Source organism: Pelophylax lessonae (genome assembly GCF_965119305.1).
Source record: "Pelophylax lessonae genome assembly, chromosome: 9".
Lineage (NCBI taxonomy): Eukaryota > Metazoa > Chordata > Amphibia > Anura > Ranidae > Pelophylax > Pelophylax lessonae.
Window position 1 is genome coordinate 87,937,857 of NC_138776.1, and position 12,474 is coordinate 87,950,330.

Below are 12,474 nucleotides of genomic sequence, written 5' to 3' on the forward strand. Positions count from 1 at the left end.
TTTGGTGGTATTTGATCACCTGTGCGATTTTTTGATCACGCGCTATAAACAAAAAAAGAGCGTCAATTTTGCGAAAATAACAATATTTTTCACATTTTTTTATATGAAATTCCCCCCCAAAAAAATGTAAAAATCAAAATTTTTTAACATTTTCGGCCAATTTGTTTTATGCTACCTATGTTTGGTAAAAAAAAAATCGCAAAAAGCGTATTTTGATTGGTTTGCGCAAAAGTTATCGCGTTTACTAACAAAGGGAAAGATTTTTGTCATTTTTGTTGTTTTTTTTTAACGCGTAATGGCGGCGATCTGCGATTTTTTTTGCGGTACTGTGACATTGCGGCGGACAGATCGGACCCTTGACTGACATTTTTGACACTTTTGGGGTTACCAGTGACATTTCTACAGTAATCAGTGCTATATATATGCACTGTTACTGTAAAAATACACTGGTAGTGAAGGGGTTAACTTTATTTGGGAGGGAGGGGCTGTGTGTGTCCCTAGGGGCGTGCTTTCTACTGTGATTGGCTGTGGCTTGAGCTGTAAGGACACTGATCAACGGATCTACATAGTAGATCCATGTGATCAGTGTCTTTACAGCGAGGAGAATGACAGGTCGCTTGTTTACACAAGCTGCCTGCCTTTCTCCCTCTCCCCCGACGATCGCAGAGTGGCCGGCGGACATCGGGTCCGCTGGTCACACGCGCGGGGGGGTCCGTGAACACGCGGGAGCGGGAGCGCGCCTCCGGCGGCGCGCGCTCGCTCCCTAGACCCTCACAAGCAAGCAACGTAGACCTACGTTAGTTTGCCTGTGAGGGGCTGACCGCCGACGTAGATAGTCGTGCGGCGGTCGGCAAGTGGTTAAAGTCGCACAGTGCCGAATCGCAAAAAGTGGCCTGGACGTAAGACAGCAAAATCCTCCGGTGGTAAAGTGGTTAAAACAATGTTCACACAGAAAAGTAAATACCTAAGAACATTCAACTTTATCTTATTTGCACTACAACCACAGCTTTGTTTTATTGGTTGGATCACACAAAACAAATATACAGGCAGTTTCGCCAAACAAATAGGTATGTAATTCTAGCTTTCCCCTATTATGTTGAACATATATATTTCTGTCTGTGTCCCTTTTACAGATTTTTCCCTTACTTCTTGTTTGGTGAAACTATTGTCACTGGGACAGAAAGTAAGATGATATCTTTGTCACCGAGCCCTGGACAGCAGTAAAAACCGATCAGGGATTTTACTCTTCAGCACTAAAATATCAGTCTTGTGTGGACTGACCCTTTAATAGTGCCATGCTGTGTGCGTTATCAGTGCCACAGTGTGCCGATGTCACAAGTACAGAGAACATTTTTATTTAGTCTTTCCAGCAGCTAAATTTGTCTTGCCTATGTAGGTATCCCAGCGCGCACATCATTGCTAAGTTGCTCTAATGGGGTCAGTCTAGCCTCCAGCTACACTTAATAGGACAAAAAATTCTACTGCGCTGGATAATTTAATTAGTTTCTGATTCCGTTTGTCTAACTCCATTCTAACAGACAAAAAAAAAAGTAGAATGACATTTACTTTGCTAAAACACTGTGTATGATAAGCAATTGCTTTTTTAAAAGGGAATACACTTAAATGGCCTCTTTGTGACCATTTCGTTGATAGCTGCATGGCATTTCTCAGGGTTGGTTCTGGATGGTGATAACAGTGGATTTTGCATGTGTAATGCGTGTTGAAATGGCCATTTGTACTTTCCATCATTAGCTTGGGTGACATGGTAGGAACACAACTGGGAGACAGGGATAGATCATTGTCATTCATTTACTGGAAACACCAAAACAAGGACCTTCGTAGAAGGATCACCAGGTATTTAAAAATGTTTGAAATATTGAAAATGAATCTTGAAATTATAATAATGATTTAAAACATATATGACATTTTAGTGAATGGGTATACCTATACTGTAAGGAGACCTATCGCAGAGGGTGCTTAGTAAACGTTGGCTTTGAGAAACACTGGTATAGAAAGCATAATGCTTTACAACTATATATCTCTTTTACAAATGGCCCCAACAAAATATGGTGTCTGTTCCAGGAAACACAACTGACTCCAGAGTTGTGATGCACAGGATCACTATAGGTGACCAAAAACATCAGATAATACCCAACAATGCTAGAAACTGAACATGACTTGTGATAACAGGGTTATTCCTGTTTCCCTAGGGCAGCCTCTTTAAACTAAGGTTCCACCAGACATTGCAAGATGTTTCTTGATCTGTGGCTAATTGACCTTCTATTTGATGGTGCCTGCACAGCTCCAGGCCTAAAGCCACTTGACAAAGCCTGCAGAATGACACCAAATATTTTAAGCTATTGGCGAAGGTGGCATTCTGACCATCACAGTAAGGCTTGCATTCTTCCTGCTGACCACCAATGTAAGGGGCGTTTTTCCCATTGACCACAGATAAAATGTTTTTAGTAAGGGTTCCCTGAGACCTGAAATTTATTTTATGGATGAAAATGTTGAGAAAGGCTGCCCTAGGGAGTGATAATAAGTGGCTTTGTCAGCTAGAGGTTCTCATTATCACATAGAGTTGAAAATGTCTTTGATAGAAGACATAGTCTTTTACTCTTAATGGAAGATGAAAGTGCCACATGTAAACTAGTGTATATCTCAGCTGAGCCAGTCCAAACACTGTAGATAGCATTCAATCATTTAACCGCTTGCCGACCGCCGCAAGTACATATACTGCCCCGTGCAGGCAAAGTGACGTACCGGTAAGTCACTCGCCTGTGAGCCAGTAGGGGGCGAGCGCGTGCCGCCGGTGGCACGCTCCCACCCCCGCTCGTTCACAGACACCTCCGCGCGAGTGACCGGCAGACCCGATGTCCACCGGTCACTCGCGATCGTCTGTTACAGAGGGAGAAAGGCAGGCAGCTAATGTAAACAAAGCCACCTGTCATTCTCCCTTGCGTAACAGCAGAGATCATACGGTCCTGCTATGTAGGATCGTAGATCTCTGCTGTTACATGAAAAGCCACATCCCTGCACAGTTAGAAACATGCCCCTAGGGACACACTTAGCCCCTCCTTCTCCAATAAAGTTAACCCCTTCCCTGCCAGTGTCATTTTTACAGTAACAGTGCATATGTATAGCACTGATTAATGTAGTAATGTCACTGGTACCCCCAAAAGTGTCAAAAATTTCAGTCAAGGGTCTGATTTGTCCGTCGCAATGTCGCAGTCCCGCAAAAAAAAAAAAAAATCGCAGATCGCCGCCATTATTCGTTAAAAAAAAAAACAACAAAAATGACAAAAATATTTCCCGTAGTTAGTAAACGCAATAACTTTTGCGCAAACCAATCAAAATACGCTTATTGCGATTTTTTTTTACCAAACATATGTAGCAGAAAACAAATTGGCCAAAAGTGTTAAAAACATTTTGATTTTTACATTTTTTTGGGGGAATTTCATATAAAAAAAATGTGAAAAATATTGTTATTTTTTCAGAATTTACGCTTTTTTTTGGTTTATAGTGCATGATCAAAAAAATTGCACAGGTGATCAAATACCACCAAAAGAAAGCTCTGTTTGTGGGAAAAAAAGGACATCAAATTCGTTTAGGTACAGCATCGCACAACCGCGTAATTGTCCGTTAAAGTCACGCAGTGCCGAATCGCAAAATAGGGCCTGGTCAGGAAGGGGGTAAAATCTTCCGGGGCTTAAGTGGTTAAACATTCAGAAATATTTTATAAAGTAGTTCTAAACTCAACCACAAAAGTATCACAACATCACTGTTAAAATGTTGATGTAATTTCAATCTTTTAAACCTGAAGCTTTCATTAAAATAATACCCAGTGATCCTGTCATGAAAGTCTTTGATTAAGCACTTCCTGTCTCCTGGTTTTGTTCCTACATTATTACCCTGCTACATTAGCCCCGGTAAAGACTACAAATGGCTGTGCCAACACACATAGCATAGTTTAGGAACCCGGTAATGAGCGATGATGTGCTACTTCAGTGACTGTATGTAGACAGAAGGAGCTTAACCACTTGCCTACAGTGCACTTTCACCCCCTTCCTGCCCAGACCGATTTTCAGCTTTCAGCGCTCTCACACTTTGACTGAGAATTACTCAGTCATGCAACACTGTACCCATACAAAAATTGTGTCCTTTTTTTCACACAAATAGAGCTTTCTTTTAAAGGTATTTGATCAATACTGGGTTTTTTATTTTTTGTGCTATAAATAAAAAAAGACTGAAAATATCGTGAAAAAACGCATTTTTCTTTGTTTCTGTCATAAAATTTTGCAAATTAGTCATTTTTCTTCACAAATTTTGGCCAAAATTTATACTGCTACTTATCTTTGGTAAAAAAAACACAAATAAGTGTATATTATTTGGTCTTTGTGAAAGTTATAGAGTCCACAAGTTATGGTGCTATTCATTGAAAATTGATCACACTTGATCACACCTGATGTACTGAAGGCCTATCTCATTTCTTGAGACACTAAAAGGTCAGGAAAGTACAAATACCCCCCAAATGACCCCTTTTTGGAAAGTAGACATTCCAAGGTATTTAATAAGGGGCATGATGAGTTTTTTGAAGTTGTAATTTTTTCCCACAATGCTTTGCAAAATGAAGATTTATTTTTTTTTATTTTTATTTTTTTACAAATTGCCGTATTAACAGGTTATTTCTCTCACACAGCACATGTATACTTTCAACTACACCCCAAAACACATTCTACTACTCCTCCTGAGTATGGCGATACCACATGTGTGAGACTTTTTCACAGCCTGGCCACATACAGAGGCATAACTTCCGAGTAGCAGCGTCCGACATTCTAGGAGCACAAATTACACATATCATTTCCTGACAACCTATCGCACTTTTGAAGGCCCTGGAGCACCAGGACAATGGAAACCCCCATAAAATGACCCCATTTTGGAAAGCAAACAGCCCAACGTATAATTTTTGAGGCATAATGAGTCTTTTGAATATGTCATTTTTTTCCACAAGTTTTTGGAAAATGTGGAAAGAAAATGAAAACACATTTTTTTTACAGAAAGCTGTCCATTTATGCAATATTTCTAACACATCGCATGTACATAGCAAAACTTGCACCCCAAAATACATTCTGCTACTCCTCCTGAGTATGGCGATACCACATGTGTAACACTTTTTCACAGCCTGGCCACATACATAGGCCTCACATCCAAGTAGCGCTTTACACAAAGTTGTCCATTTATCCACTTTAAGACTGGGCCTATTTTTGACACTTGGTGTTTACAAGCTAAAATCATTTTTTTTGCTAGAAAACTACTTTGAACCCCCAAACATTATATATTTTTTTTTAGCAGAGACCCTAGAGAATAAAATGGAGATCGTTGCAATATTTTTTATCACACCATATTTGCGCAGCAGTCTTCCAAATGCGATTTTTTTGAAAAAAATTCACTTTTTTGAACTAAAAAATAAGAAAACAGTAAATTTAGCCCAATTTTTTTCCATAATGTGAAAGATAATGTTACGCCGAGTAATTAGATATCCAACATGTCATGCTTCAAAATTGCGCATGCTAACAGAATGGCGCCAAACATTGGTACTTAAAAATCCCCATAGGCAACATTTTAAAAATTTCTGCAGGTTACTAGCTTAGAGTTACAGAGGAGGTCTAGGGCTCAAATTATTGCACTCGCTCTAACGATCGCGGCGATACCTCACATGTATGGTTTGAACACCGTTTACATATGTGGGCGGGACTTGCGTATGCGTTTGCTTCTGCGCGTGAGCTAACGGGGACAGGGCGCTTTAATTTTTTTTTTTTTTTTTTTTTCCTATTTATTTTATTTATTATTTTTTTATTTTTACACAGTTAAAAAAAAAAAAATGTTTTGATCATTTTTATTCCTATTACAAGGAATGTAAACATCCCTTGTAATAGAAATAGGCATGACAGGTCCTCTTTATTGTGAGATCTGGGGTCAAAAAGACCTCACACCTCACAACTACACTAAAAAAGAAAAAAAAAAAAAAAAATTGTTGAAAGAGGAAAAAAAAAAAGCAAAAAAAAAAAAAGCGGCCCTTTAAACCGGTTGCTAGGCAACGTCTTTTGACGTAGCTCCGGTCCTCCAAGACCATAGAGTTGAGTGAGGGCCATCTTGCCCTCACTCGACTTCCTGTCTCTGAGGATCCGGGACCGGATAGTTTTCCCCGCTGCCGGCGGGTCCGGTAAGCTGGGAAAACGTCTGGGACGCGGCAGGAGGGGGGGGGCACCTCTTCCCCTGCACCGTAAGGGTAATTCCGCGGCGAATCCGCCACTGGGACCACCCTTATCTGAAAGCCGACCGCCCGCCGTTTCAAAAAATACCGGGGTTATGGGGGCTATCTGCTGCCATAACCCCAGTATTTAGCTTTTAATGGCCAACGCATATAGTCGTTAGGCGGTCAGTAAGTGATTGCATGTATATGGCAAACCGGTGACGATGACTGACGGGGTGACAGGTGACGATGACTGATGGGGTGACAGGTGACGATGACTGATGGGGTGACAGGTGACGATGATTGATGAGGTGACAGGTGATGATGATTGATGAGGTGACAGGTGACGATGATTGATGGGGTGACAGGTGACGATGATTGATGAGGTGACAGGTGATGATGATTGATGGGGTGACAGATGACGATGATTGATGGGGTGACAGATGACAGTCACTGACGGGGTGACATGTGACGATGATTGATGGGGTGACAAGTGACGATCACTGATGGGGTGTCAAGTGACGATGACTGATGGGGTGACAGGTGACGATGACTGATGGGGTGACAGGTGACGGTGATTGATGGGGTGACAGGTGACGGTGATTGATGGGGTGACAGGTGACGGGCGATGGTCACTGATGGGTGACAGGTGACGGGCGATGGTGCACGGCGGTACTGATGGCAGTCTCTGGTGACCGGTGAATTTTAGGCTACGTTCACATGTGAGCGTAGCGATCACGGGCAGAATCACTGCGATTCTGCCCGTGATCCAGAAATCATTGCAAATTGCGGGGCGCCTGTGCGTTGCCCGTGATTTGCAATAGCACCCCAAACGCTGTGCGATGTTGCTGCGATTTCCGCCTGCCGAATCGCGGTAACATCACGCAAACAACGCATGACGCTCCAAAGAAACTCTTGTACCTTTTTTGGGCGTCATGCGATGTTTGCGCGATGTTACCGCGATTCGGCAGGCGGAAATGGCGGCAACATCGCACAGCGTTTGGGGTGCTATTGCAAATCACGGGCAACGCACAGGCGTCCCGCGATTTGCAATGATTTCCGGATCGCGGGCAGAATCGCAGTGATTCTGCCTGCGATCGCTGCGCTCAAATGTGAACGTTATGGGTGTCAATTTCTGGGCACTGATGAGGTGACTGTTGGGTGACAGGTGATATTGGGGGGGGGGGGGCTGAGGACTGTGTGGGGACCTTTATTAGTGTGATTTTTACTTTTTACAGGTGTACAGAGCAGTAACTCACTATTTCTAGCTCTTCTCCCCTCATACTGGAAGCTGTATGAGGGGAGAAGAGCTAGTAACAGTCAGTTACTGCTCTTTGTTTACATTTTGTGATCGGCTGTGAATGGATTCACAGCCGATCACATAGTAAACAGTCACTGTCAGTGACTGTTTGCTACCGCCGGTGACAGCTGTGTTCCTACGGAACACAGTGCCACCGACACGACCGCGCTGCGCGCTCCCGATCGCGCATGCGCGGTCATCTGGTGGGCGCCTTCATTGTGATCGGCTGTGTCATTGGAACACAGCCGATCACGTGGGAAACAGCCACGCCCATTGGCTGTTTCCCCCCTGCCGGTGACGGGGGGTGTCCCGGGGACACCCCGACACCGACAGTGCAGGGCGGCGTGCACGCGATCGCGCGCCTGCCCTGCTTAAAGTGCCGCCGTCATATGACGGCGGCCCAGGATAATGGTCGCTCCGCTCCGCCGTCATATGACGGCGGGCGGGCGGCAAGCGGTTAACTAAGCTAGAGGAGACAAGCAGCTCTAAGATGCTGGCAAGAGAAGAAATGTTTAAAAAATATTGTATTGAAAAATATGGCATAGTGCTTAAGCAAATAAACTTTCAGCCAGTTAGAATTTGGATTTAACTGGTAGAACCCCTAAACTGCATACTTACTGAAATATCAAAGAGCTTCCATTTAAAGGACAACTGTAGTCGCTGTGGACAACTGGGTCCTTCTCATCCTGTGAATGTGTGATGCACGGTTATGACTAAGAGAACATAGTTTCGTGAAGCGCGTCAACTGTTTTTCACTCTCCTGTCCCTGGTTTGTCGTTTTGGATTTTATGGATTTTCAATAAAAGGTTTTTATCATCTACTATGACTCTCAAGTTGGTGTGAGGTTGCCTCCTTCTAATTGTACAGCTGTCGGGACTACGGACCTAACCTGCACCCTTCTGATTGTGAGGACATTTCAACACCAGAGCGGTCTCTGCTCTCATATCTATTTGGCTGTAATGGCCCTATTCATTCCCACAGGAAAGCCATAAGTACAATTTCCCATAGGAATAGATAGGGCCATGGCATGCAGGTGCAGGAGGAGGACAACCCATGGGGATGATTTCAGAAGGAAGTGTTGGGCCAGGTGGGCTGCACCCAGGAGGTGGAGGTCCTACCATTAAGGGCAACCCGTGTTTCTAAAATTAATTAGAAAATAAAATGTTTCTACATATATTCACTTAATAACTGTCTCATAAAAAGCACATTAAATACAACAAAAGTGCTTGGGAAAAATGTATTTACAAATATTTTATGATTTGATATGTATTTCAATGACTTATATAATTAAACTGCAATGGTGGCAGAACTGTCTTCTCTCTCCCACCCTCCATACAACAAGTCCTGGAATAGTTGTACAAGGTTAGAATATCCCTTCGATTTGTCTCAATCGCTCCACTTAGCCCCATACACTTTATTGAATTCTGTATACAAATCCGATAGTTTTCATATTAGAGCAGTGTCTTAGAAGGATTAATCTCTTCTGGAATGTGTCTTCTACAACCCTTCTATGTCATTTGTCTATGGAGGAAATTCAAGGGTTACTATTAGGATACAGTGGCGTCTCCAGCTTTCATTTTTAGGGGGGGCACATGGGGGGCCAGGGACAAAAGTAGAGGGGCCAACTATAAAATGCAAATAGATAGATAGATAGATAGATAGATAGATAGATAGATAGATAGATAGATAGATAGATAGATAGATAGATAGATAGATAGATAGATAGATAGATAGATAGATAGATAGATAGATAGATAGATAGATAGAATGCACTCCAGAGGTCTTGATACAAATTCACCTTTGTTTGATTTGTGCAATATACAATACACCTGTTCCTTGGGGGTCCTGTCCTGTCCTTGGGGGTCCTGTCCCTGGGGGCCTGTCCTGTCCTGTTCTTGGGGGGTCCTGTCCTGTTCTGGGGGGTCCTGGACAGGACCCCCAGGAACAGGACAGGGCCCCCCAGGAACAGAACAGGACAGGCCCCCAGGGACAGGACAGTACCCCCCAGAACAGGACAGGACCCCCAAGGAACAGGACAGGACCCCCAAGGACAGGACAGGACCTTCAAGGACAAGACCCCCAGGAACAGGACAGGACCCCCCAGGACAGGGCCCCCCAGGAACAGAACAGGACAGGCCCCCAGGGACAGGACAGTACCCCCCAAAACAGGACAGGACCCCCAAGGAACAGGACAGGACCCCCAAGGACAGGACAGGACCTTCAAGGACAAGACCCCCAGGAACAGGACAGGACCCCCCAGGACAGGACCCCCAAGGACAAGACCCCCAGGAACAGGACAGGACCCCCAAGGACAGGACAGGACCCCCAAGGACAAGACCCCCAGGAACAGGACAGGACCCCCCCAGGAACAGGACCCCCCCAGGAACAGGACAGGACCCCCAAGGACAGGACAGGACCCCCAAGGACAAGACCCCCAGGGATAGGACCCCCAAGGACAGGACAGGACCCCCAAGGACAGGACAGGACCCCCCAAGGAACAGGACCCCACAGGAACAGGACAGGACCCCCAAGGAACAGGACAGGACCCCCCAAGGACAGGACCCCCCAAGGAACAGGACAGGACCCCCCAAGGAACAGGACAGGACCCCCCAAGGAACAGGACCCCACAGGAACAGGACAGAACCCCCAAGGACAGGACCCCCAAGGACAGGACCCCCAGGAACAGGACAGGACCCCCCAGGAACAGGACAGGACCCCCCAGGAACAGGACAGGACCCCCCAGGAACAGGACAGGACCCCTAAGGAACAGGACTCCCCAAGGAACAGGACAGGACCCCCAAGGAACATGACAGGACCCCCCAGGAACAGGACAGGACCCCCAAGGACAGGACAGGACAGGACCCCACAGGAACAGGACAGGACCCCCCAAGGAACAGGACAGGACCCCCCAAGGAACAGGACAGGACCCCCAAGGACAGGATCCCCAAGGACAGGACCCCCCAGAACAGGACAGGACCCCCCAGAACAGGACAGGACCCCCAAGGAACAGGACAGGACCCCCAGAACAGGACAGGACCCCCAGAACAGGACAGGACCCCCCAAGGACAGGACAGGACCCCCAAGAACAGGACAGGACCCCCCAGGAAAAGGACAGGACCCCCCAAGGAACAGGACAGGACCCCCAAGGACAGGATCCCCAAGGACAGGACCCCCAGAACAGGACAGGACCCCCAAGGAACAGGACAGGACCCCCAAGGAACAGGACAGGACCCCCCAGAACAGGACAGGACCCCCCAAGGACAGGACAGGACCCCCAAGAACAGGACAGGACCCCCAAGAACAGGACAGGACCCCCCAGGAACAGGACAGGACCCCCAAGGACAAGACCCCCAGGAACAGGACAGGACCCCCCAAGGAACAGGACCCCACAGGCACAGGACAGGACCCCCAAGGACAGGACAGGACCCCCAAGGAACAGGACAGGACCCCCCAAGGAAAAGGACAGGACCCCCCCAAGGAACAGGACCCCCCAGGAACAGGACCCCCAAGGACAGGACCCCCCAGGAACAGGACAGGACCCCCCAGGAACAGGACAGGACCCCCCAAGGAACAGGACAGGACCCCCCCAAGGAACAGGACCCCCCAGGAACAGGACCCCCAAGGACAGGACCCCCAGGAACATGACAGGACCCCCCAGGAACAGGACAGGACCCCCCCAAGGAACAGGACAGGACCCCCCCCAAGGAACAGGACAGGACCCCCCCAAGGAACAGGACCCCCCAGGAACAGGACCCCCAAGGACAGGACCCCCAGGAACATGACAGGACCCCCCAGGAACAGGACAGGACCCCCCAGGAACAGGACAGGACCCCCAAGGACAGGACCCCCAGGAACATGACAGGACCCCCCAAGGACAGGACCCCCCAGGAACAGGACAGGACCCCCCAGGAACAGGACAGGACCCCCCAGGAACAGGACAGGACCCCCAAGGACAGGACAGGACCCCCCAGGAACAGGACAGGACCCCCCAGGACAGGACAGGACCCCCAGGAACAGGACAGGACCCCCAAGGACAGGACCCCCAGGAACAGGACAGGACCCCCCAGGAACAGGACAGGACCCCCCAGGAACAGGACAGGACCCCCAAGGACAGGACCCCCCAGGAACATGACAGGACCCCCCAAGAACAGGACAGGACCCCCCAAGAACAGGACAGGACCCCCCAAGAACAGGACAGGACCCCCCCAAGAACAGGACAGGACCCCCAAGGACAGGACCCCCAGGAACAGGACAGGACCCCCAAGAACAGGACAGGACCCCCAAGAACAGGACAGGACCCCCCCAGGAACAGGACAGGACCCCCCAGGAACAGGACAGGACCCCCAAGGACAGGACAGGACCCCCAAGGACAGGACAGGACCCCCCAGGAACAGGACAGGACCCCCCAGGAACAGGACAGGACCCCCAAGGACAGGACAGGACCCCCCAGGAACAGGACAGGACCCCCCAGGAACATGACAGGACCCCCAAGGACAGGACAGGACCCCCCAAAGGACAAGACCCCCAGGAACATGACAGGACCCTCCCAGGAACAGGACCCCCAAGGACAGGACCCCCAAGGACAAGACCCCCCAGGAACAGGACAGGACCCCCACTGACCTAAATATATGTATTCGGATGATGCTGGTCGGTCCCGGCCTGCTCCATCCTCGACTTGTGTGTGCTGTGACTGTCCTCCTCTCCTCTGTTCTGTTGGCGCTGGCTCCCGGCCTCCCGCTTCTCCTCTTTCTTTCACACAGACACAGCGCAGGCGCCCGCTCTCCCTTTCAACGTTACCCTGCGCACCGCGCTGTCTGTCTGAGCGAGTGGGCGGGCCTGACACGCCTCCATGGGGACGCTCTCCTGCTGTGTCGCCTGGCAGTCCTTCCTCCTCTAGCACCAGTGTCGTGCAGGAAACCGG